Source organism: Cryptotermes secundus, unplaced genomic scaffold, assembly GCF_002891405.2.
Source record: "Cryptotermes secundus unplaced genomic scaffold, Csec_1.0 scaffold229, whole genome shotgun sequence".
In the NCBI taxonomy this organism is placed as follows: Eukaryota; Metazoa; Arthropoda; class Insecta; order Blattodea; family Kalotermitidae; genus Cryptotermes; species Cryptotermes secundus.
Window position 1 is genome coordinate 236,758 of NW_019721519.1, and position 27,419 is coordinate 264,176.

Here is a 27,419-nt window from a genome sequence, read left to right on the forward strand (position 1 = left end):
CTGGGTTTCAGTGAACACTTTCAAATAAATACGAGAACATTTCGTTTTGCCACTAAGAAATTACGCGACAAATAGTTACACTGAGTCCAGACCGATAAGCAGTATATTCAAGGTATTTTTTTTTTCTGTGGCGCTACAGCCCCAATTTGGGCCTAGGCCTACCTCCATGAAACTCTCCGTTTCACTTCGGTTTACTAGATCTTACACATACGGTAGGACTCCTTGGGCGAGTGATCAGCTCGTCGCAAGGCCTCTACCTGTAGACAAACACAGAAAAACGCACACAAACATCCATGCCCTGAGTGGGATTCGAACCCAAGATCCCGGCTTCCGAGCGAGCGAAGACAGTGCATGCCTTAGACCGCTCGGCTACCGTGACCGGCATATTCAAGGTATTAGCTCTATATAAACTGACATCAGTATACAATCAATTTTTAACTGACTTCCTGAAGTAGTTAATCTGTAAGGATCACTCTGCTTATGGATCAATTGACCTAATCCTTCCAGCCGCACTATGGCCCTCGGGTCGACTCAGCCTCTAACAGCAATGAGTACCAGGAATTAATTAAATAATTTTCCTGGGGAGTAAAGCGCGGCCGGCGCGTAAGGCTGACAAACTTACCGCCACCTGTGAGCCGACTGTCTAGATAATGTGGGACCCTCAACGTCTCACAACCCTGTGGGACTTCACGGCCTGTTACAGGGATAGCTTTACTTTCTTTACTTTTACTTTTCTCCTATCCAATTGATTCTTTACGATAATTTCTTGATGATTTGATAGATTCTCAGGAAACCTGATATATGTGCGTGGCATTTGTTTTACTATATTACTATCACGGACTAGCGCAGTCGGTATAGCGACTGGCTACGAGCTGGACGGACGAGTCGGAGTTCCGAGTCCCGGTAGGGTCAATAATGTTCTCTTCTCCACGTCATCCAGACCGGCTCTGAGGCCCACCCAGCCTCCTATCCAATGGGTACCGGAGGCCCTTTCCCCGGGGTCAAACCGGCCGGGTCGTGAAGCTGATCACTCACCTACAACTAGTGAAGAGGTCAAGAAAATGTGAAATTATACTTCCACTTTCCCATACGCCTTCATGGCGAAGTGCTTAATTAGTTAAGCATGGGGACAACATTGTCTTTACCTTACTATCCCACCTAAGATTCGTGCAATTTAAGTGGCTGAAGACCGAGTGAACTTATGTACACATTTTCTGGGGGTCGACTTAGGCTCCAACAGAAATGAGTATCAGGAAGCTTCCTGAGAGGTAAAGAGCGGACGGCACCTAAGGCTGGCAACCTTACCGCCATCTGTAAGCTGACTGTCTAGAAAATGTGGGAGCCTCGACGTCTCACGACCGAATGGGCCTCCATGGTCTGTTACAGGGCTAGCTTTAACCTAAATACAAAACTCGAAGCCGTAAGATCATACACGCCATTGAAGTCTCACCAGTTTTTTTGCCACAAGACCATTCCCTCCTGCATGCAGTTTCAATGTAGCTCTGCCCTATGAGATAGTGTAAGTACACATATCAAACCTACCCAAATGGGTGAAAGGGTTTGTATAGGTGGGGTGTAAAGACCGTTACAGCATGGGAACATAAGGACACATAGTGTGGCTTGACTTCCGCATCTTGTGACGACAATGTTATATGTAACGACGTTTTGTCACGCAACAAAGCCCCTGTACATTCTCGTCTTCCATTCTGTGTTAACCTTATAGACAGCGAAAAGTTGGAAGAAGCCGAGAGCCATCCCCTTAACAGGATCACCTCTTGGCAGCGTCATTCTTTTGCACTTTCATGGTTTAAATCTCTTTAAATTTAATCCGAGGGGTTCTTCTCCATGGCGGAGTAAAACAGGGCAAGAGAATGTCATCAAGACAGAAAATTTACATGAAACAGAGTTAAAAGCTTCTGTAAGCAAAGCGTGCCAGAACTGTAAGAGCAGTACATAAGAACAAAAAAAAAAAACACAAATGCTAAGCAACGAGCAGTAAAACAGTGTAAAGAGGTAAAGTTATCCATGTGCTTAACTAATTAATCACTACGCCATGAAGGCGTATGGTGGAGTGGAAGCATAGATCCAGATTTTCTTGACCTCGGCACTAATTGAGGTGAATGGTCAGCTTCACGCCCCGGCTGCTTTACCCCAAGAAAAAGAGCCCCATTTACCCATTGGATACGAGGCCGGATTGACCCCAGAGCAAGTCAGGACGTGGAGAATAGAATATTCTTTCCTCTACCGGGACATGAACTCCAATCCCTTGGGCGTCCATCCCGTAGCCAGTCGCTATACCCACTACGCTATCCCGGCCCGTAGTGATTTTGTTCGAAAAATTTTAATTATTTTTATTTAGTGTCAGTAACCAGAATAATATTCTCATTCTCTGACAAAAAAAGATTAACCTCAGTGCCAGCAGTGGAAATGAAACTATGGCGGCCGATATAATATTCTAAACGACTGCGAAATGCAGAATTAAGTCGAGCAGGAGTGAAATATATAGAACAAGACTCTATGGAGTAGGACTATGCTTAAACAGCTTTCAGTCGCTCATCTGGCGAAGAAATCCTACGAACTTCACGTATCCCGAAAGTTCATCAAGGTGTTCACAGGAAAGTGTCAATATGTAGAACATACACTGAGGCAGCTGTATGTACGTAATCCTCACCCACTCATCCTACTTCTTCACTATTCATTTTAATATTGTCAAGTGTATGTGACTATAAAAGGGTTTTCGATTAGAGATTGGATATATTGACCACTCAACAGACCGTAACTACAAGTTAACTATAATACTATCGCTAATTTCGTTACTTTACAAATCACTTGAGCACACGCTAAGTCTTTTCAGTCTGCTCTGTCTTCACCAGTCGTTCCCTGGTAACGGCTTCTAACAGTGGGGATTCTTCAACTGCACCGACTAAGTCTTCTCTTCACAGACTCCCCTAAAACACCGTTCACTGTTGTACTCCAATCGTTTCCGTGGGAACATATTTGTCTGTGTAGGCGTTACTCAGAAACGTCTGCGTAGTATTGCTTGTTAAGAATCTGTTTCCTAGCAACGGATGTTGTCTCGAGGTCGTTATCCAGTAATGGGTCTACACATTACAATATCATTCTCCGATATACACCTAATTCGGGAAAGCAGTCTTCTTACTCAGTACTTCCCGGCGGATACACAGTGAATAGCATGACAGCTGGGACAGCTCAGTCCGTAAGGAAAATTGCTATAGGCTGGGCAGCATGGGTTCGATTTTCGACAGGAGCAAGATTTCTTCTCTTCACATATTTTGGGCGACTGAGCGACACAATTCTCCTCCAATACGAGTATGCCTAAAACTTTACCAACGGGTTCTTTCCAGAGGCTAAAGCATGTGCAGCCGCTCACCTCCATATATTCCATTCCTCCATACGCCGTCATTGCGTGCAGCTCAGGCAGAAAGACACTTTTGCTTCTTCAGTAGGGAAGCGGCACAGATCACGAAGTTATTCGCCCAGGCAATCTTCATTCCCACTCGTGTCATATCTTAAACAGTCCTACATTTATTTAATGTTAACACTATTCTAGAACCAACAATACCTCTGCTATAATCCAGAATAAACCCCTGGAAGACTGTATTTTTTTTCCTAAATCCTTTGGCGCTACAGCCCCAATTTGGGCCTTGGCCTTCCTCCAAGAAACTCTCCGTTTCACTTCGGTTTACTATATTTTAGACATTCGGTATGACTCCTTGGGCGGGTGATCAACTCGTCGCAAGGCCTCTCTACCTATACACAAACACAGAAAGACGCACATACACAAACACCGAACATCCATGCCCCGAGTGGGATTCGAACCCACGATCCCGGCTTCCGAGCGAGCGAAGACAGTGCATGCCTTAAACCGCTCGACTACCTTGACTTCCTCTTCTATTTTTTTTTTAATTCTCATAGTGGGGGGTGGAGTCCAGCTGGGTCCACTCGGTACGTCGGCCACTGATTGGCCTATTGTACCTGCCCCAGGTGATTATGATGATGGAGAATTTGATAGAACGAAAACTGGGAGGGGGAAACTGAATTACTCGGAGAAAACCTGCTCCAGCGCCACTTTCTCCACCACAAATCCCACTTGACCAGAGCCGATCTCGAATCCGGGCCGCCGCGGTGGGAAGCCAGCGACTAACCGCTTGAGCTTTGGTGAGGCCTTTCTAAATCATACTCAAAGATCTAGTTCGTACGTCACAGGAAACACATTACCTCTTCGCTCCAAACGCAACCCGTTAATACCGCTCGGGGAATTAACTGTTACTGTGAGAACCGTAAGAAACACACAAATACACTGTGAGAAAAATGCAGAGCTTTATTATGTTAAAGTTGGTGGTGCATATAAAGAGATAATAATACAGTACCGTCTGCACACCACGATGCTCATGTTTTGTGTTGCTGAGATATCTTCCCTTCTGGTAGCTGTAGTACACGCATGTCTGCACAACAAGCTCTGTTCACCGTCACTGTGTGGGAACGGAGGACGGCCATAAGCGAATTGAGGCTCTGGCAGATTCCATTCCATTCCTAGAAGCTTCATGCAATTCGTATGTTTTGATGTATAAATAACTTTACATATTTCCACGTACAGTCGAATACTTTCAGCATATGTCATTAACGCGTATTGCCTGTGGTTAAAGACTGGTTTCAGAGTTTCCATATTCGTGTCGTTACAAGCCGCGTAACTGGCTTTTAGAGTATTGCATGGATCTACCACCAGGGGGCCCTGATGTTAATCTTGAGTGAAAACATTGCACCTTCGGTCTGCATATTCAGAAAGTTCCCAATTTGTCAAGCTTTCTCACTACGTATATTAGAAATATTATATTACTNTGGCGGTAGTTTAACTATCGGTAGGGTCACCCATACCGGAAAAGTCAAAGGATAGAGCCCAAACTAAGAAAGATACCTTGGTTCTCCAGGTTGGGGTTTGGGAATGAGGCTAACAACCTCATCCTGTAAAAAGAATTTTGTTTAGAAACCTAACAACCAGCCTCGGGTCATCATGCGTGGATCCATTCCTATGGCAGCGGGCATTGGCTGTGGAGACTCGTTGCAGAGGAGGCCAAGGCTCACCCAGGGCCGTAGCGTCGAGTCTTATGTGGGTAGGTAGGTAGTAGGTAGTTAGGTAGGTAGGTAGGTAGGTAGGTGGGTAGGTGGGTGGGTAGGTAAAAGTGGATATACCATTAATCCTGTCCCTGCCTCGCTTTCTACTATATTTCTAGTTAAGAGCAGCGTTACTGAGTGGGGTAAAAATCAAAATCTCGTACTATTTATCTGTTGAAATGTTATGTCAGGAGATCCTAGTACTCGTATTGGTGACACTAATTAATTTCAGAACCCACCAATCATGATTAGTATTATTATAAAGAAGAGTATATATATGTTCTTTTGTGGTGTCCTTTCTTAGTTTGTGTTGCCAGATTTTTTAAGCGGTGTCTGCCAGTGTGCAGACTTGTTTTTCCCGGGATTCTTCCTATTTTCTTATGTTCACGTGTTTACGTATCGGCCTACGGGTGTGTGACGTGTTGATTTCGTGTTCTTTTATTTTCTTCCCGTGGCCTGCACTGGAATACAAATTTCTGTTTCCATGGGGGTGTATTGTAGGGCGTGTACTGAATTTTCGATGCTTTTGAGTGTTTTCTTACCTTATGAGGAGAGTATGTCGCCTGCACGAATGGTTGTGAGGGACTTGTACTTTTGGTGTTATGCCTGCTTGTATTTTATGCGGAAATAGATAACATAATGGAAACAATACAAATGACTCCAAAAGGCAGACGTATGAACAGGCTTGAAAAAGTCCATATTTACTGCGCGCACCAACAAAATAAAAAATGAACGAACTACTGTCTGATCTGCAAAATCCTATATTCAACATCATATATAATCACTACAGAAAATATAAGCACACACAATTCCACCCCACGCTAGCAGACAGCAGCTCTATATACACACCGCATAAAGTTTTAAATCCCTTCTTAGCACGATATGACACCATACTCATCGACAAGCTGCTCATTTTGCTCTGGGCTCAGGAATCATTCTAGCTCAGCCTCTAACAGAAATGAGCACCGGGAAAATTCCTGCGGGTAAAGAGCAGCAGGCCGCAGTGTGAAAGGATGACAACCTCACCGCCATCTGTGAGCCTATTGTCTAGAAAATGTTGAAGCCTCCACGTCTCATAAGCCTATGGGGCTCTACAGCCTGTTACAGGGATAGCTTTACCTTTCAGACAATAGTACATAGCAGGTCGAATTATTAATCATTTATCTTAATATAATCCGCAGAAGTTCCTCAGAATTAGTTCGCATTACTACACCAGAAACAGACCGCTGATAGTAGATTAATCAAGACATAAAGCAAACCATAAACTGAGAACTTTATTACCCCATTAATAAAACCTTCCTTCCTTCCTTCCTTCCTTCCTTCCTTCCTTCCTTCCAACCGTTACATTCAATATGCAGTTTTTAAGTGCCATATAACGTAAAACCCTCACACTCTTGCTGCGAGGTTTATGAGCATGATGACGGATTATAAATTAATAATAGTGAAGGAAGAGATCATGGCTTACTTTTAAGTGGGTGGACCGAATAATGTAAGCCATGAAAAACCACAGTCACGATAACTACCTCAGGATCAAACCAAGGAACTTTGAAATCAAAGGACAAAGCACTAATGCTCCAATCATTCGAAGTGTAATGACACGAGACACGTCGTCTTATAACGCCATTCGTTCATCAATGGCTCTACAGCCCTTTATTCGGCCCTGACCCCTTCTTCAGTTTCGTAATCTCTTTTACACGGAAGGTACTGCAGCTTGGACAGGGGACTAGCCCGTCGCAGCACCACTACCTACACACAGAATAAATATACACACAAACATTCATGCCTTGAGTGCGATTCGAAACCACGATTCCAGTGTTCGAACGAACGAAACAGTTCATGCCTTTCATCGGTCATCCTTATATAACTGTGTAAGCGAATATTTCTTCCGAATTACGTCATTGTGGAGAAGTTATCTTGAATTCAGCTGAGCTCACCAGAGATGTGGGCAGAATGTACAGTTTCCTGATTCCTAGCTTTGTTATTGCTATACGTGTTCACTGGTCCTCACACGTCCTTAACGTTCCTAGAGGTAACGTTCAAGAGTGAGATACAAAAATTTTGAAGGGGAGTGGGACTTTGAACCTCGCCATAAAGACTGTCAGATAACAAAATGCTGAGGAGAATATGTAGCTCCAACAGGGAGGAAGTAACAGGAAGATGACGAAAATGACGTAATGATATGCTTTATAATTTATACTGTTCACCAACCATTATTCGGGTGATCAATAGAAGAGGCTGAAATTTGTACGGCATGTACCGTACCGGTGGCTTCTTCCCCGGGGGTAAAGCGGCAGGGGCGTGGAGCTCACCACTCACCTCCAACTAATGCCGATGTCAATAAAATGTGATCTATACATCCACTCCCCCATACGCCTTCATGACGTAGTGGTTAATTAGTTAAGTTTTCTGTGTTTGTGTACAGGTAGAGGCCTTGCGAAGAGCTGATCACCAGCCCAAGGAGTCCTACCGTATGTCTAAGATCTAGTAAACCGAAGTGAACGGAGAGTTTCATGGAGGTAGACCTAGGCCCAAACGAGGGCTGTAGCGCCAAAAAAAAAAAATCGTATAATACGGAAAGTTAAAAGCTGTATGCAAAGTCGCGGACCGACGAATCCTTTCGAACACTCTTCACTGCCTCTTATACAGACTAGGCACGAACCACATAGAAAATACGGCCTCTATTGTTGACGAAACTTTGTTTACTGGTTCTGCCTAGCAATGGAAAGCCCTTTTCCTATTGCTGACCAAAAATTTTTTTTTTTTTCGCTGGAACGTGTTTACCTACCTCTTCCCTAGCGTTGTATATACATGTTACAGTAGCTTTTAGTTTTTTGCCTAATGCTATTAAAATAAATTAGAGAAAATACTGTTCATTTTCCATTTTAAATGGCAGACATTAAAATATCCTAGACAACAGTAATGAGACGCTACCACGCTAATTCCAGTAGCTCCTCTGTCATAAGACGACGAAAAAATATGTAGAAAACTTTCAGAACATCAGATATGAGGTCAAATATCATCTAAAATAATATAATGCATTCTAATAAAGACTGGTTGTTCTTTCTACCGGAGTTAATAAGCAGGTTTCCTTTGGGACCTGCAATCTAATTAGTATAACAATGGACCAGAAACCCAACGCAGAAAGGAAGTAGAAATGATAGAAAAGAATTCGCCGGGTATTTTTCAATAATAGTTTCTTATGAATGCTTCATTTAGTACTGCGGCCATATCTGTTGATAAAGACATGTCACGTGATATGGTTAAGTGTGTTCTTCTCAGTTGCATATGTTCGTACTAACATAATGGCTAGCGGCCTCCGTAGTCTAGGGGTAACGTTCCCACCTCGTGACTCAAGGTACGCGGGTTCAAACCCGGCGGAGGTCGTGGAATTTTTAAGAGCGGAAAAATTCAGTGAACAAGTCCTCCGGGAGGGAGGAAGCATCGAGATACCGCTGAGCCAGTAGAGGCCGAACTCGCTGGCTGAGTCGGGACTGATGGCATGCACCAGTACCGGTAGGGAATAGAGACTGGTAGAATGTCACAGGGGGACGCACAATGGACCAATATCTGGTCTAAGTGCATGGGGAAACCCACCCTCTACAAATAACAACAACAACAACAACAACAAGATAAAGCCTGCTGAAAATTAAAAGGGAAATGGTTACATTTTTCAGCGTCATACTTGGTACCACTGCACTTTACAGTACTTTATTGTGGTATTCTGTCACTTTTGACGGCCCTCGATGGGCACTTCGCAATCACACTTCCACTGAATATTCACACCATGGCCCTGAAACGTCCTGAAAAGTAGCCACATATGTGCTATACTGAACTTCATCCCCTTTGGCGCTACAGCCTCAATCTTGCCTTGGCCTACCCCCTTGAAACTTCCCCTTTATCTTCAGTTTACTGAGTGGTAGAGTCATTAAGTTCGTGGAATGTGGTTCTATCGCATCCTATTACAAGGTATTCACATGCACTTACGCAGATCCACATCGGCCCTCAAAATAGTAGCCGTTGGCCGCCATGCAAGTCTGCCAACGTTGATATTACTTACTTACTCATGGAGTTGCCAATTATGCAGCTACTCAAGAACTTCCCAACATTTTATGGAACCCGAAGGTTCATTACCATGTACAGAAGAGCCCTCCACTGGTTCCTATCCTTAGCCAGATCTATCCATTCCATACTATCCCATTCTGTCTCTCTAAAATCCATTTTAATATTGTCCACCCACCTACGCCTTGATCTTCCCTGTGGTCTCTTTCCTTCTGGCTTTCCCACCAATACCCTATACGCATTCCTCGTCTCGCCCATTCGTGCTACATGACCTGCCCACCTCATCCTCCTTGACTTGATCATTCTAATTATACTTGGAGAAGAGTACAAGTTATGAAGCTCCTCATTTTGCAGTTTTCTCCAGCTTCCTGTCAGTTCATCTCTCTTCAGTCCAAATATTCTCAACACCCTGTTCTCAGACACCCTCAGTCTATGTTCCTCCCTTAATGTCAGAGACCAAGTTTCACACCCATACAGAACCACAGGCAAAATTAGAGTTTTGTATATTCTAATTTTTATGTTTTTGGACAGCAGACGAGAAGACAAAAGGGTCTGGACTGAATGGTACCAAGCATTGCCAACGTTCATATAGCTGAAACATATCGGCAATAAATTCCCGCGCGACACTTTGCGGCCATTCCACGAACTTATTGACTGTGGTAGTAGATCTTAAACATTCGGTAGGACTCCTTAGGCGGGGGATCAGCTCGTTACAAGGTCTCTACCTGCACACAAACACAGAAAAACGCACACGCCCACACACACACACACACACTGAACATTAATGCCCTGAGTGGGATTCGAACCCACGATCCCGGCTTCCGAGCGAGCGAAGACAGTACAGAATAAAAGTTTCTTTTTTTCCTCTCGCTCCCACTGTGGAGCATAGGGCTGATTTCTCAGTTTCATGATCTTTTTACAGACGGTAGGACTCCTTGGACGGATGATCAGCCCGTCGCAAGGCCTCTACCTAAACACAGGACAACACACACACAGAATAAACACATACAAATACCAAACTTCAATGCCCTTGTGGGATTCGAACCCACGATCCCGGCTTCTGAACGAGCAAACACAGTGCATGCCTTAGACCGCTCGGCTACTGTGACCAGCATAAGAGTAAGTAAGCAATAAATATTAATCAACAAATGTGGACACTATAACGATACAACCTTTTCTTTTTTATTTTGAAGAACTCATGTATGTACAAAAAAGGCCTAGGCAATGCCCATCCGGCCCTCTGCAGCACAGTCTTCTAATCATGTTGTTCTATCATAGCGGTCAACCCGCGATTTTCTAATATATTTTTAACTCAACTCTAAGAATATACTGTTTATATTTTGCATATATGCACTTCTTTTTAATAAATATAGGAATTTTGTTCATGAAATCCCAAACTCCTTGCACAAAATGTTTTTACTCTAACCTTAAGAGCTCTGTAACTGATTTTTTGTATTCTTTTTTGCTGTTCTCAGACAAAGTGTCCATCATTGCAGCTCTAAGGTCCTCGTAGAGTTCACAGTCCCAGAAGATAGGTTCTCCGTTTGGAGCCCATCACCACATTAGCATTCTGCCTTGGACACAGTGTTTAATCTTTTTAGGCGTGCTTTAAAACTGGTGCGGCCTGTTCTCACACGGTTTATTGACGTTAAGGCACGGCGGTTCATTTTTATTCCGCGGAACCAGGGAGACGAGCCGTTACTGTAGTACCTTTCAAAGTAGCTTTCTCCTCTGTCAGTTAAGAAAAGATATATTTTATATGATTAATTTTATTGGAATCACAAGCACATTTGGACGTACACCTACTATGCTATTAATCTTTTGCGTAGGCCTGTGTCTATTTATAATAATTTGTATTTGGAGTAGTTGTTTTGGTGATAATAACAATTGAAAGAATAAATCTGCCAGCTACTACAGTTAAAACTTGGTGGGTGTATATATATATATATATATATATATATATATATATATATATATATATATATATATATATATATATATATATATATATATATATATATATATATATATATATATGTCAAAGTACGGCTATAAAAATCATGAAAAGTAGAACGAATTCGATTATGTACGTGAATTCCAGTTTTCTTTTGTCCGAAATTGATCAACGCTGGCAAAGATTGGTATTGTTGCTGGAGGTAGAAATTTATGTCGAATTGTGAATAGGCCTGTGTCATGTCTTTTCCTGTTTACACTGTAAGTATAGTTTAGTCCTGCTTGTCCTATGTAGAACACATTAAGGTCAGAAATTTTCATTTTCGGACAAAATTTTTCACAAATCTGTTGTACATATTTCAAGATATGCACTATGCTCTTATTCAATTCTGGAAGAAGAGGCATTCCCAGTCTCTTGCTTGCTCGAAGGCGATATATCGAAACCGACTGTGAACATGGGCATAAATATTCATTCGATTATAAGCGAAATAAACCAATTTGAATTCGCCATGGAAAAATAACATGTGATACTCCTAAGGTTTGAAGTTCACACGGTGGAGACTATGAAGTTGACTGTCTCCTTGGATGTGCCGCCGTGTAGTCTCGTATAAACTTCGCTACTCACGACCTGATTAGAAGACGCCACTTTCAGGACTACAATATGTAACAAACTTAGTAACTAACGAAGTCCATGGACCTGGTCCTTGTTGAGAAGCTACCAGTTGCTCAGCCATTCAAGAATTTCCAAAAATTTTATAGAGCCACAAGGTTCATTCCCCTGTTCGTAACAGGCCGACGCTCTTCCTTTTCCTGAGTCAAATTATTCCACTCTATCCTGTTTCTCTAACACAAATTTTTAGCCTACTTTCTTTATTTCGGAAAAAATAAAAGGAGGCTTGTATCACATTGCTGTATCTGTCCAACTGTCTGTATTGCACTGATTGTTTAGGTGTATGAGATCAGCCTGCTGCCTGTTTGTGTATCCCCCTTAACACTTGTTAGGAGGCTTGTGAGATCACGTTGCCGTTTGTGTGTCACCCCTAATGTTTTCTTTTCGGTCCGTATCGTATCGAAGGAGAAAACAGGAAATTATTTCCTCTCAGATTCTTGTGCTACTGTTCTCCCACCTATGTTTAATGTCTTCCTAGTGGCGTCTTTCCTTCCGGTTTCCCTCTCTAAAACCCTGCAAGTGGAACACAAAAATATTCACATATTTTTCGGGTGGTGCAGTGTCTGTGCACCTTTTCCTGATTCTCTAAGTGGAAAAAAAAAGAACTTAATTATTTTGAGCGCAGACTGTAATTCAGAGCCATTACTGAACCTCGGTGCGCCATTTAACGTAGCATGACAAATGCGGCAGTTGGTTCAATTGTGTAGAAGTTGTTGCAGACTGGTTCAAAGTGCCACCCGCCTCCACTACACCGCTTCGCATTACGGCGAAGCAAATCGTACTGACACTTCAGGCCAAGACTCGAACATTGTGAGGAACAGATCTAAGTGTGGACAGTGACCAGCAGCCGGCTCTTGTGAACAAGTTAATGAACCTCTAAGATTCTTAAAAAATGTGGATTTCTTGACCAGGTGAAGAACTATTAATTTATCAAGGTTTCTGCTCCGTCAAAAACTGTCAACTGATTCCATTAACATCTATTATATTCGGCATACAGGCCACAATATTATCATTCCTTCTACATGTCCAAACTTACCGCTTTACTTCCGGGTTTTCGACAAGATTTCTACATCCACTGCTCGTCTCCTCCAACCCTACAACATGCACCGACCACTCTATTTTCCTTCATTGACTCGCCCTCCCCCCCACCTTGGCACTACAGCCCCAGTGGGCCTAGGCCTACCTCCATGAACTTCTCCGTTCACTTCGGTTTTTCTAGATCTTACACATTCGGTAGGACTCGGCTCGTCGCAAGGCCTCTACCTGTACACAAACACAGAAAAACGCAAACACACAAACTAAACATCCATGCCCTGAGTGGGTTTCGAACGCATGATCCCGGTTTCCAAGCGAGCGAAGACAGTGCATGCCTTAAACCGCTCGGCTACCGTGACCGGCCCAGTGGATCGCCTTAATCACATTTAATTAATATTACTTCTTAAAGTATTGTAACGGGGGTCTGAACGGCTCGTTCGGTAGAGCGACGGGCTTCGGCCCTGGTGGTCGGTGATTTTTCTCTTCTCCACGGCGTCCGGTCTGGTTCTCCGGTCACTGAGCCTCCTATCCAATGGCAACCGGGCGCGATTTCCCCAGCGTTAAAGCGGCAGGGGCGTGAAGCTAACCACTCAACTACACCTACTGCCAAGGTCAAGAATGGTAGAGTTTTACCTCACTCCTCCACACGCCTTCATGGTAGTGTTTAATTAAGCACAGGAACAAAGTCCCCCTTTTTTACGTTAAATCGGTGTAACTGAATTTCGGTGGATATGCAAGAGTTCAGTCAGCATAGCAACAGGCTACGGGCTCAATGACTGGGGTACGATTCCAGGCAGGGGAAAACAGATTTACCTTTACTCCACAGGATCCAACCTCCAAGCCAGTGGGTTCTGGGGGCTCTTTCCTGGAGATAATGCGGCCGGGGCATCACTCTGACCACTCACTTCTATCTACTGCTGAGGTCAAGAATGGCGGAGCTATACCTCCACTCCCACACCTTTCATAATGGAACAGTGCTTAATTAATGAAGCACAGGGACAATTTTGCTTTTGCCTTTGCCTTTGCCTTTGCCTTTACCAGTTACGGGAGCAATAACCAACAATACACAGACATGAACAAGCACAGCTAAAACTAACATTTAACATTCCTTCATTCTGACTAGTATTAAAATCTGTCTGCCTGCCTGCGTGGGCACGCAGTAGTGTAGTTGGTTGAGGCACTATGCTACAAGCCAGAAGGTCGCGGGTTCGAACCCTGATGAGGTAATTGGGTTTTTCCAATCAACGTAATTCTTCCAGCCGCACTGTGGTCCTAGGCTCGACTCAGCCTCTAACAGAAATGAGTACCAGGAATGTTCTTTGAATATTCTTAGGTGCAAAGGGCGGCCGGCGAGTAGGACTGACAACCTTGCCGCCATCTATGAGCCGATTATCCAAAAAATGTGGGAATCTCAACATCTCAAAACCCTATGGGTCTCCACGGCCTGTTACAGGGATACCTTTACTTTTCTTTTACTTTATTGCCCGCCCGCCTCTCTATCTATATCTATCAATATCTATATCTGTATCCATCTATCCTTCCATCCATGACTCTATAGCCCTTTGTCGGGCCTTGGCCGCTTTTCACTTTCTTAATCCTATATACAGTCGGTAGTACTCCTTGGACGGGGAATCAGCCCCTCGCAAGGCCTCTACCTATACACAAAACAACACAAACATAGAATAAAAGCACTTGGACATCTATGAGTCGAATGAGATTCGAACCCACAATCCCAGAGTTCGAGCGGGCGAAGACAGTTCATGCCTTAGACCGTGCCGCCACTTTGATCGGCTTAAATTCTGTTAACCTCCATGAAGTTCGTTTATTTACAAATTGTCTTGTTTATAGCCTACAGAGAGACAACAATTAATTTGTTGGATGGAAAGCACTTTCAGGAACCTGTGCTGCTTCTTTTAATCCACATTATCGGCTTAGCTCTGCCACTTTCACCTTGTGGGACATCACCTTTATATTACACGCGTCGGGGATAAGTTCCAAATTCGGATGCGAAGCGAGCAAGCCAGGGTTACTTGGTATTCTCAAAGTGTCGTCAGGACAATATCGACTCCGAAATGGAAACGCTTAGGACACGTCGGATTTCCATATATATCAAGCGTAGCGGAGTTCCTCTACACAAGAATAGACGAGAATACTTTCATTCAGAACGGCACAATCTTGCGTCCTTAATAGCTTGGGACAGAAGCTTCACTTTACATATTACAAAGAGATGAAGCCTTGCTGTCTACTTCTGCCAGCCCAAAACTGAGCAAGAAATCCACAGTTCACTGCCGTAAACCCCAGGGATACTGCTCTGCTTATGAGCTGCAGGGGTGTTCCAATACTCCAAACAACAACATACACTGGGCTTCCTCAATTACTCTCTAATGATCTACACCCTAGAACAGGTTACCGATGGAACAATAATAGTAAAATGCGTACATGGCGAAACTGGGAGCCAGGATAGCTCAGTCGGTATAGCAACTGGCTACGGGCTGGACTACCGAGGGGTCGGAATTTTCACTTCTTAACGTCGTCCAGACTGGCTCTGGGGCCCACCCAACCTACTATCTAATGAGTAATGGGGGCAATTTCCCCGGGGGGTAAAACGGCCGGGTTGTGAAGCTCACTATTCACCAACTAGTACCGAGGTCAAGAAAATGTGCTCCTATACATAAACTCCCCCATACGCCTTCATGGCGTAGTGCTTAATTAGTTAAGCAAGGGACAAATTTGCCTTTTTATACGGGCAAATTGGTTCTGAAGCAGATCAGACAGATATGGTCTGCTGGTCTATGCTGATGATGTGCATCTACTGGGTGATAATGTAGATACCATGAAGAAAAACACAAAACTTTGACGCTAGTAAAGAGGTTGGTCTAGAAGTAAACACAGAAAAAACTAAGTTACTCTCTCGTAACCAGAATGCGAGACAGAATCATGACGTAAAAATAGCTAACAGATGTTTTGAAAACGTGGCACAGTTCTGATATTTGGGAAGGTCAGTAACAAATCAAAATTTGATTCATACGGAAATTAAGAAGACGTTGAATTAAGGTAATGCTTGCTACCTTTCTGTCCAGAATTTTTGTCAATTCGTCTGCTGTCTAAAAACATAAAAAATAGAATATAAAAACTATAATTTTGCTTGTTGTTTTGTATGGGTGTGAAACTTGGTCTCTGGCATTAAGGGAGGGATATAGACTGACAGCGTTTCAGAAGGGGCTGCTTAGGAGAATATCTGGAGGAAGAGAGATGAAGTGACAGGAGGTTGGAGAAAACTGCATTAACATGAGCTTCATAACTTGTACTCTTCTCCAAGTATGTGTATAAGTAGAATAATGCAGGGCATGTAGCACGAATGGGAGAGAAGAGGAATTCCTATAGAATATTGGTGGGAAAGCCAGAAGGAAAGAGACCACTGGGAAGACCAAAACACAGATGGGTAGATAATGCTAAAAATGATCTTAGGTAGATAGTATAGGATGTTAAGGACGGATTTATCTGGCTCAGGATAGGGATCATTGGATGACTCTTGTAAACACGGTATTGAACCTTGGGGTTCCGTAAAATGTTGGGAAATTCTTGAGTAGGTGAATAGCTGATGATTTCTCAAGAATGGCTCAGCTTCTTCGAGTTGGTTTAGTTAGTTATCTGTTAAACTGTTTACCTGTTTAAACTGTTTTAAACTGTAAACCTTTACCTTCATCCTATACGAGTATAAAATGATGGAAATAAAATTTATAGGCCTTAATGAAATATCCATGATATATCCCTGAGAATATCAGCTAATTTCTATTCCCGGTACAGTTTCATGTAAGCGCAAGTTGTAAAGAACCGACGGACACCAAAATAAAATTCACATGTAAACGTTAGCACGGCACTCCAATACCAAATTTCATCCTTAAGGAATTTCCAAAGTGAAACATACTGGGGAATTGATGGACGTCACATTCCAATTGTGGGTTCATTTTTATATTTCGTGCATTACAATTGTAAACCCCTAAAATAATGCTGGTATATATGAAAGAGAGCTCGGTTCTCAGTCTCCTGGTTTGAAATCTCCCTTTTGCGGTTTATCTTTTTTATGTATTTCAGAGTTTACGGCTTCAAATAGTAAGCAGTAGTGGGCTAATAGCGGTATTATCCCGGAATTTCTCTGGAACGGTTGAGCAAAACCACTAACGACAGCCTGTATCCAAGAAGAGATTCCGACAACTTTCCAAATATAGGTCTAGCGCGTTGCCAGTACACCGACCTGCTTGGTTGACTGCATTGGCTTTGAAGAAACACTGAAGTTGGATGAGAGGACGTAACAACTGTCAGGATAAATTGGTAGACGTTGAGATGAGTCATAATGGAGCCTGTTTTGGCGCACTTTACGATAATGACACTGAGGGACATAACTAAAATACAAAAATCTGAGAGAACAGCGGATCTCCGACGAGATTTCAAGAAGGTACAAGTTCCCTATCGCTGGGTGAACTCCTCAATCGATCGATACCAGTCTGAATAAAACAACCTACAAATCTAACAGACTCCCAAGTCAGAATAAACAGCGCGAACTTTAGGGGCGTATTTCAGATTCATTTTATTTTGTGCGGAAAATAACTTCTATTTCAATTGTTCTTCCTGATGCGGCATGAGAAAATGTCGATGCGTCCTTCTGCGTGTTTATTTATCTTTCCCAAATTATAAGTTTACAGAGGTCACAAACGTCAATATATTCGAGCAGCAGAATAATTAGTCATGCTAAGAAACTTACTTTCGGAAGACCACCTCCAGCAATCATTGGCGCCAACGTAAAATAGACAGTCCAACCATCATTGATCGTTCCTGCAAAAGTATACAAATTGAAAGTTAATATCATTTACGTATCAAAATTATTTTAAATAATATCGCCATATCTGTTCCCCATAATAATATCTGAATATAGTGATGATTTTTTATAAAACTTGGTACGAACATCATGTCACTAGAGGCAATCCAGCTTTTAATTTCCTACGAGCAACAACACCAACATGTCGCTGACACTGGAACTATTTATTGCAGGTATTGAAATGTTGTGTGGTAATGTGTCTCTAATGATGAATAAACTATTGCTGTGGAAACTGGAATCCAGTATCTTAGGGAAGTGCCGGTCACGGTAGCCGAGCGGTCTAAGGCATGCACTGTCTTCGCTCGCTCGGAAGCCGGGATCGTGGGTTCGAATCCCACTCAGGGCATGAATGTTTGTGTGCGTTTTTCTGTGTTTGTCTATATGTAGAGGCCTTGCGATGAGCTGATCACCCGCCCAAGGATTCCTACTGTATGTGTAAGATCTAGTAAACCGAGTGAAACGGAGTTCATGGAGGTAGGCCTAGGCCCGCTGGGGCTGTAGTGCCAAGGGGGGGGGGAGAATCTTAGGGATGTAAGGTGTCAGAATGGAAAAGTGTGTTAATCTGGCTCAGGACTGGGAATTAATATTAATTTTGTTCAACCTTCAGGTTTTGATTGAACAAGTGACTAAATCTTAATATTACGGAGAATCACACACCGGCCATATTTATTTGAAGGTAAATACACTGATTTGGATAAGAACAAACCATTAAGTTTCAGAACCAAATAAATTCACAAATTCATTTTAAACTCAAGAACTGTTTCTTTTAATCTTCCACTATGATCTGGTCTTGTAATTATGACTGCTTCCATAAACAGTGGGTACTTTTGATTTTATATTACTTCGAACTTATAAATCTATTTTATGCCTACAGAAAGCGTTACATTTCAAAGTTCTTTTTCTGTATCTCCCCCATTTTCAGGGACGAAGAGTAAACCAAGCAAGAAACCAACAAGTAACTAGGCTCAAGCACAGATAAACCCAACTATATGGCTTCAAAATTCAGAAGGTCTTCCTATTGGTGAGTACGAGTTCGTATTAAGTATTTCAGAAACTAAAATTCAGCGACATAAAACAGGTGGTTGAAGACAAGATGTTCTGAGCACTAGCACATGTAAGAATTTACTTTATATTCCAGATACGAACATTGGCCTTAAATCGGCAGCTTTAAGATATTTGTGAGCAAATCGGTATTATTGACACTTGTATATACTTCAGATAGAATATTGCAGGCTTCCTCAGGAACAGCTGGGCAGTGCTGAATATTGTAACGGATTCGATCAACGCGTCGCCAGGCAACAGCTCTGTAAACACGGTCCAACATGCAACAATAGAGGAAGCTGTTTTCTGTAAATCCGACGGACACGCCGATAGACTGGCTGGATAGAGATCACGTGATATGTATTTACTGTAGGTCCATGTCCGCTCCGCGGCTATATAACGACAGCCATGAGCTGTAAGTTCAGAGCGAATTGGAACTAAGAGTAGAGAAGAATTAGACGTCGGCCTGGGGAGACTTAACGTGTGATTAGAAGCGTTTACTTATGGGTAATATTCTGGGTGTCTAAGTCAGTGAGACTGTTATAGCTCCTGTGTGATAACTCCGTGAAGATTGGTGCATATAGACTGAAGAATTACTGGAGTGATTGTAAACTGTGTGAAACAGCAATAGTGTAATAATTAATTATAGTTACGACATGTAGGTATCCAATAAATCCAATTGTCAATCCAAACCGACATCTTAGTCACTGTGACACGTGACAATGTTACGGGCAGCATCTCTCTCTCTTTTTCAATTAAAACTATTTTTAGTGGCAGCTTAACACAACTTCCCAAGTCTACAGTAAGCCAGCCGCTGCTGAGAGACAGTTATGATGAAAGATTACGAGATTGCTTGTAATTCTGCCTTCATACCGACGCCTTCCTTGTCTGTTATGGTAGATGGTTATAGCTCGCCGCATAACCATTCTACATAAGGCAATAGGTAGAATTTACATAATATTCTTTCCTGCTCATTTAATAAATGCAAATCACGGGGACTATTAACAAAGGAGTGAACAGATCCCAAAAAGTACGGTACTTCAACTCAAAATTAAAGTACCTCAACGCTTTCAATTCGCCTGAGGCGTATGTATCATGGGGAACACTTACAAAACCTCTCGAACACGAGACGTCCTTATTTTAATGCATGTAATACATTGTGTATCTCATTTATTATTTATAGATTTGACTAATATAACAACTCCGTGTGGCAGATTCCTTCGTGAGAAGCTAATAGTTACTGAGCTGGTCAAGAAATTCCCCGCTTTTTATCGAACTTGAAGGTTCATTACACTATTCACAGGAATCCTCCACTGGCCTCTAACCTGTGCTAGATGAATGCACTGATTCATATACCACTAATTTATTTAATTAAGATTCGTTTTAATATTATCCTTCCATCTATGCCGAAATATCTGGAGTTGTCTCCTCCCTCCAGGCGTTCCGATTAAAAGTCTGTATAAGTTTCCCATCTCTCACACGTGCGCTGCATGCTTGGCCCTTTATTTCTTGATTACACTCAAGGGAAACTGGCGAAGAATACAAACTGGGAAGCATCCATTCTGCAGTTTCCTCTAAGGTCCTCTCCCCTCCTATCCCTCATGTCCATATATTCTGTAGGCACAATAGATCACTGTGGTCGCGGTGCAAGGGCCAAGAGGGCCCCATATATTCTTGTTAGTACCTTGTTATCAAACACTCTCATGTGTGGCCTTCCATTTATGTGAGAAACCAAATTTCATACCCACAAAAAATAATGGAATATTTTATATTTTAATATAGGAGGTAAACCGTAAGATAAAGTTGTCCCTATGTGTAATTAGCACTATGCCTTGAAGACTTATGGAGGAGTGGATGTACAGCTCCACCATTTCTGACCTCGGCAGTATATAGAGATGATTGGTCAACTTCACGCCCCTGCCGCTTTACTCCCTGGAAAAGAGTTCCATGTGCCCATTGGGACACTGGATGGCCCTCAGAGCCCGTCCGGACGTTGTGAAGTAGAGAAAAATCTTGAATTGTCGAGAATCTAACCCAAGCTGTCCTCCGAATTTAACCTGCTCTTGAGTTCTGATTTGTGTTTAGCCTAGCAGTTACAGTCGACCCAAGGCGTTTTCATTCCTAATCATTTACGGAGGATTTATTACTTATATTTATTTATGGGGCACGCGGTAGCATAGATGATTGAAACACTATTCTACAAGCCGGAAGGTCATTAGGTCACTGGATTTTTCAATTGACCTAATCTTTCCAACCGCACTATGACCCAGGGGTCGACTCACCCTCTAACAGAAATCAGTACCAGGAATCTATCTCCCTAGGAGTAAAAGATGGCCGGCTAACAACTCGCCGCCATCTGTTAGCGGATTGTCTAGAAAGTGTTCAAGTCTCGATGTCTCACAACCCTATATGGGAATTCACGGCCTGTTACAGGATAGCTTTATCTCTTCATTTTTTTTTACATTATGATTATCGTGGATTTATTCTGGTGGCGAAATATGAACATAGTGCTACGTTAGGGAGTGTGACAATAGACGGGGTTTGGTTTGGTGATTCGATTTATTGAGCACTTACAGAACGTAACCCTACAAGTAATTATGGCGCCATTGCTGATCCCCACACTTTACAAATCACTAAAGCACGTGCCAAGTTTGTCTGCTTTCGCTATTCGTTTCCTGGTAACGGATCTTAACAATGGAGATTCGTCAGCTTTTGTGCTCACGTCGTTCACGGTGGATAAAATTTAGGGTGTGGTCTCTCGGATTACTTCATGCATTCTCGTAAGCGGTTACCGGCGTTTCGGGGCAACTTACTGCCTTTATCTTGATGGCAGCAGTCTTCAACTTCGTAAATCGGAAGATCATGATCTACATCCTAATTTGCCTAACTAGTTTTATGAATATTACAAATTAGATATAAATATTGTACAATATTTTCCTCCTACCTGAGATAAAGGCACACATACAGCCCATCTCGCTAAAAGGAAAAATTAAATCTAAACACGTACTTCGCCGGATGCGAGGGCAATTCCACCCAGACTCACCGTCTCCGAGCTTCCGGTAGTAAACTAAAACTGGCGATTCTCAAATTATATACAGGAATCTGAATAAAATTTAAATTAAAACGAAATGTAAGGACACGTAGAGGGGAACCACACTATGTATACTCTCTTGATTCCATATATTCTTCCAAAGCACAGGCGCTAATCTTCAGAAGTTTTCATTTACTGGAATATATACTGACATATATGTATAGCTCAGTCGGTATATAGCGATGGGCTAGGGGCTGGACGGCCGGGGTTCCATTCCCAGCAGAGGCAAGAGATTTTTCTCTGTTCTACAGCGTCCAGACCGGCCGTGGGGTGCACTCAGCCTTTTAGTCAATGGGTGCCGGGGGATTTTCTCAGGGGGTGAAGCGGTGGGAAGGCGAAGCTGACCACTCACCTTCATCTAGTACCGAGGTCAAGAAGGGTGGATCTAAGGCTCTACTTCCTAACATGCCTTTACGGTGTTTTGCTTAATTAAGCACAGGGCCAACTTACCTTTGCCTTTGTATCGAGCTATTTATTTTTTTTCATTCATGATGAGAAATGAACCTTCTGGGTGCCCGGGTAGACGAGAGTTTCTGCACCTCACATACGTAGGTACGAGGGTCAATGTCCGAAGTTCCGTTCTATATAATTTTCTCTGGTCATCCTTGGAGAAAATATGGTGGACTGTAGTCCTACTTACATATATGTCTATAATTAGATTCGGTTCGCGCGAACGACGATGTGCAACAGCATGGGATGCGCTGACACACGAACTGGTGCAGTGCGGCAGTTCCAATTTGTGAACAATTGCCTGAAGACGGCCTTCTAAGGTCGAACCGAACATGTTGCAGCTGAATGTAGTTTCAATGGCATGTGACTGAACGGTTTGCGTTACATTAGAGACGGAAATGAGTGAACGAGTGAGACACCACTGCAACAGGATACTGAAATATAATATTTTTTTCCCTTGGCACTACAGCTCCAGTTGGCCTAGGCCTACCTCCATGAACTTCTCCGTTCACTTCGGTTTTTCTAGATATTACACATTCGGTAGGATTCCTTGGGCGGGTGATCAGCTCGTCGCAAGGCCTCTACCTGTACACAAAGACACAAACTAAACATCCATGCCCTGAGTGAGATTCAAACTCACGATCCTGGTTTCCAAGCGAGCGAAGACAGTAAATGCCATAGACCGCTCGGCTACCGTGACCAGCGAAATATAACATTAGTTTTTATTAATTTCAATAACCTGATATTTAACCATTTTTTCAAAACGTGGACGTTATCGGCTTTTGGACTATCTCACAAAGAGTTTAAACAGTGCAGAGAGAGAGAGAGAAAACGATAAAGAGAGGGTGAGTGGCTCTGTGTGTACATGACCTGACATATCTCGTTATCAACTCTCGGCTTTCTATCGTGTTTCAGTTTGTTGATTCTTTGTAACATTTTACTTGCCATTTAAAAACCGATTGGTCAAAATATAAATGTCAAATTCTATACATACTAGTTAGAGATTTGGTTTTTGAAACGTGTAGCCATTTCCATATTCGAAATGTGTGGCTCCAAACTACAAGTTAGCTTAGTTATTGCTTAGGTTAAGCAGATCGGTTTTTTGAAAATTAACGCATCATATAGGTCTGAATATTTTATTCTTCGTAGAATGTAGGTACTGTAACGTGAATGGCGCAACAGTAAGTAGGAGTCACGTGAACTCTGCGTTTCCACGAGTTACGTCAAGTACCCCCTGTTGCGCCATCCACGTTACACTGTGTTCTTTCAGACACTAGATGTCAGTGTCCATTGCTAACTATAACATCCAGCATTACTGAAGCCGGTAAATCCTCGTGAAAGAACTCGTAACGGGCATAATACTCGGCAAAAAGAGCCCGTCCCACAATAAGACAAAGACAAACCGGAAGTGAAATCTTTCTTCATGAAAGGATACCTTCATACCTTTAATGAAAACTGCAGAGATTAAATTATTATGTTAGCAAATAGAATCAAATGCACATCCAAGTAACATGAAATTACATTATTCATGTAATTTCCAATATTTGACTGAAATAAAAGGGTACAGTGAAGATGGAGGCAACAGGTTCCCTTTAATCGCTGACATGCGCAGATTTTATGAAATGATGACAAACTTTTCCATTACAATTAAAATTTCAGACTAACTTGAATTGTAAGATTTGAGGCTTTCACGGCGGTGACTATGAAGAAAGCAGTCTCCTGGGATATGGTAAAAGCTTTTACCGGTTCTCACGGTCTCTTCGCTTGCGGATTTCTTATATTTTTCTTTCTACCCTGAAGATGGAGGCGATGTGTTCCTCCGAAACGTCGGTTGACACCACGTATACACGGTGCCAAATCCCAGACGACTGCTTTCTTCATAACTTGAATTGGTTTGGAAAAATTCACTGTATATACATAACGAAACCGTAATCAAGTATCCACATGTTATACAATTAAAACATTACAATTATTTAAATGTGAACACAATTCTTGGCACAAAAATTCTCGGGGAAACTGGGGATAAGAATTTATATGCCTAAGAATAAATCAGGTAGTTAACGTAGTTTCCTTTTTCAACTCAATAAATCCTAAAATAACAAACTTGTTTTTTCTAGGGTGAGAGAACAAGATAAGGAGAAACAGAAACTGAGAGAGAATGCCATAAATATTGAGGGAGGCGTGTGCAGTGTAGTTTTCTTGCTGTGTCCTGTTTGTGTTTGTCTTTCAGAGACCCTACCTTCCAATGTACCCTTCTTTTCCTGCAAATGTCCTTTAAATTCAAATTAGCGTGGCATTCGACATTGGGGTGCAGAAACTTTTGTGGCCTCGGCTTTCATTATGGTAATAAACCTTATTCTTTGTTGGTTAAGGGCTGAGTTACCTAGAGGCAGTTCCCTCAGAGACTGCTGATTTAATGTAGAATAGTAAGTCTTCATGCGTGACTTATCCTTTCGAAATTTTAAAAAGAAACACGTGTAGCCAACTCAGAATACAAAAAAATGAAAAAAAGAAATCTTGGTGACGCAAGCAAGTTTGGTTCGGATCCCTAAGAATTCTTAAAATAATTATCGACAATAACAGAATGAAATAGCACAAAGAAATATATAGTTAGCACACTAGTAGTAGTAGTAGTAGTAGTAGTAGGTAGTAGTGGTAGTAGTGGCAGTTGCAGTAGTATTGGCAGCAGCAGTAGTGGCAGTAATAATAGTATCGGTGGCGGTGGCGGCGGCGGCGGCGGGGGTGGTGGTGGCAATGGTAGTGGCAGTAGCAGTAGTAGTGGTAGTGGTAGCAGTAGCAGCAGCAGCACCGTTAAGTCTAGTAATCCAACTGAATTCTATTTTATTCTGTTCAGTACTCATTTCTTTACGTGCAAACTTCTCAGCTCATAGGCCAATTACAAAGCGAGAAGGAAAGAAAAAGAAACAAAACACACATAAGCAAAATACAAAGCAAGGTAATTCATATCATTTGATTATCATCATTATTCCATTATCATAAATCAAGTTATATTAAGAAGTGAATATTATCCACAGCAACAACTTCAATAATAATAATAATAATACATCGAGAACATTGGCTCAAGAGATGACCCTTCTAAATTGCATTCGGGAAGTGCTCGGTTCGAATCTAGACCGGGTCACCTATTATCCTGGTTTTTCCTCCAGTTATATTCAAGAACACAAGAATTCAAATTAGGCCAATTCGTTACCCCAAGTTAGTCCTGACATCGAAACTACTCGTATATAATCATAACGACTGACAGCATCATTAAACAATGCACAGATAAACAGCAATATATGTGTGGATCTTTGAGGCAAAGAAAATAAATCCCGCCCATTTCATACCATCACAGCATTAACCGCTGAAATCTGATGCTAGCAAAACAACCAAAGGAATTACTTCCTGTCTGAAAATCTGATCTCGAAGAGGAGCTTAAGGGGCACTGTGGCAGTAGAACACCGAGGCGCAGAATGGCTCATACGAAGCACGGACGTTAGATGGGATCCTGTGCCACCTCACTCCTTACACCACGTTTCAAGAAGAAGCTTTCTGACGTCATTTCCTCAAGTTATCTATCAAAATTATGAATGCTTACCCTGTAACAACGCGCTCCTTGATTTTCTTATCCTGTGGCAGGCTGCGGGCTGAACGGCCCAGGTACAATTAGGGGCAGGGGAAAGAGATTTTTCTCTTCTACACAGTGTCCACCAGGCCTCATATCCAATGGGTACTGTAGGTCCTTCCACCAGGGGGTAAAGCGGCCGGGGCGTGTAACTAACTAAACTTCATCTAATACCTAAGTAAAAAAGGTAGAACTTATAAGTTTACTCTTCATACGCCATGGCGTGCTTAATTAAGTAAACTCAGCCACTACGCTACAAAATGGAAGGTCGCGAGTTCGGTTTCAAATTAGGTGTTTAGATTCTTCAGGTGACCTAATCCTTCCAGCCGCACTATGGTCCTGGGGTCGACTCAGCCTCTAACAGAAATGAGTACCAGGAATCTTCCTTGGGGTAAATGGCGGGCGGCGCGTAAGGCTGACATCACCGCTATCTGTGAGGCGATTGTTTAGAAAATGTGGGAGCCTCAACGTCTCACAACTTTATGGGCCTTCACGGCCTGTTACAGGGATAGCTTTTAGGAATAACGTTATTTTTTGCCCTAAAATGGGTCCAGTAATCCTGAATTAAATTAAAGTCCCTGGTTCCGTAATGTTCTACATTGGTCACTTCACACTTCTGAGGTTCAAACAACTTCTTGGCCACTCTGTTTACATACAGCTGTAACTTACGTGTCTCTCTCTTAGTAAGAGACATACTTTGACAACACTACAAGACAAGCGATAGATTTACCGTTTTGTAGGCCTATAACTCTATCTTCAGTGTTCTGGAAGTTATATGCAGTGATAAAGGGGTTTCGAACTGAACAATAAGAATTTCCGTAAATTATTTTTCCTACATACCACAATCATACAGTCAGTTCACTGCTGCATTATTCTGATCTATAACAGAAATAGCAATGAACAACTTCAGTAGTTTAAAACTCAGCGGTATAAATGTTATTCTGCTGCTACTGACGCTCTAGTATTTGAATTAGGCTATGAATGCGGTCTTTGATTGAACGATAACTCTGTATTTCTCAGACACCAGCTCAATAAAAAATTGTCCTAATACGAACTTCAAGAATGAAACGTACGTTAAAAACCATCGTTTAAAGTAGACTCCGTTATTAAGGACCACGCCATGAAGGCAGATGGGAGAGTAAAGGTACACTTGTAACAGGCCGTGAAGGCCCATAGGCTTGTAAGATGTCGAGGCTCCCACATTTTCTGGACAATCGGTTCATAGATGGCGGTGAAGTTGTTAGCCTAACGCGCCGGCCGGCTACCCTTTACCCCAAGGAAGATTCCTGGTACTCATTTCTGTAAGAGGTTGAGTCGACCCCAGAGCCATAGTGTGGCTGGAAGGATTAGGTAAATTGAAAATATCAAATGACCCCATCGGTAATCGAAACCCCGACCTTCCGTCTTGTTGCACAGTGCCTCAACCAACTACGCTACCGCGTGCACCAACATATGGGGCAGTGGAGGTGTTATTCTCACCATTCTT

General features: G+C 42.4%; 1 long non-coding RNA gene across 1 annotated transcript in view; it reads right to left on the minus strand.

Moving 5' to 3' along the window:
• The window catches only part of LOC111875429, a 202,526-nt gene that overhangs the window by 115,413 nt on the left and 59,694 nt on the right, over positions 1 to 27,419 (minus strand). The window contains exon 2 of the long non-coding RNA XR_002844725.2: positions 17,613 to 17,683. This is a non-coding gene — a long non-coding RNA (uncharacterized LOC111875429). The remainder of the gene's footprint in view (positions 1 to 17,612; positions 17,684 to 27,419) is intronic.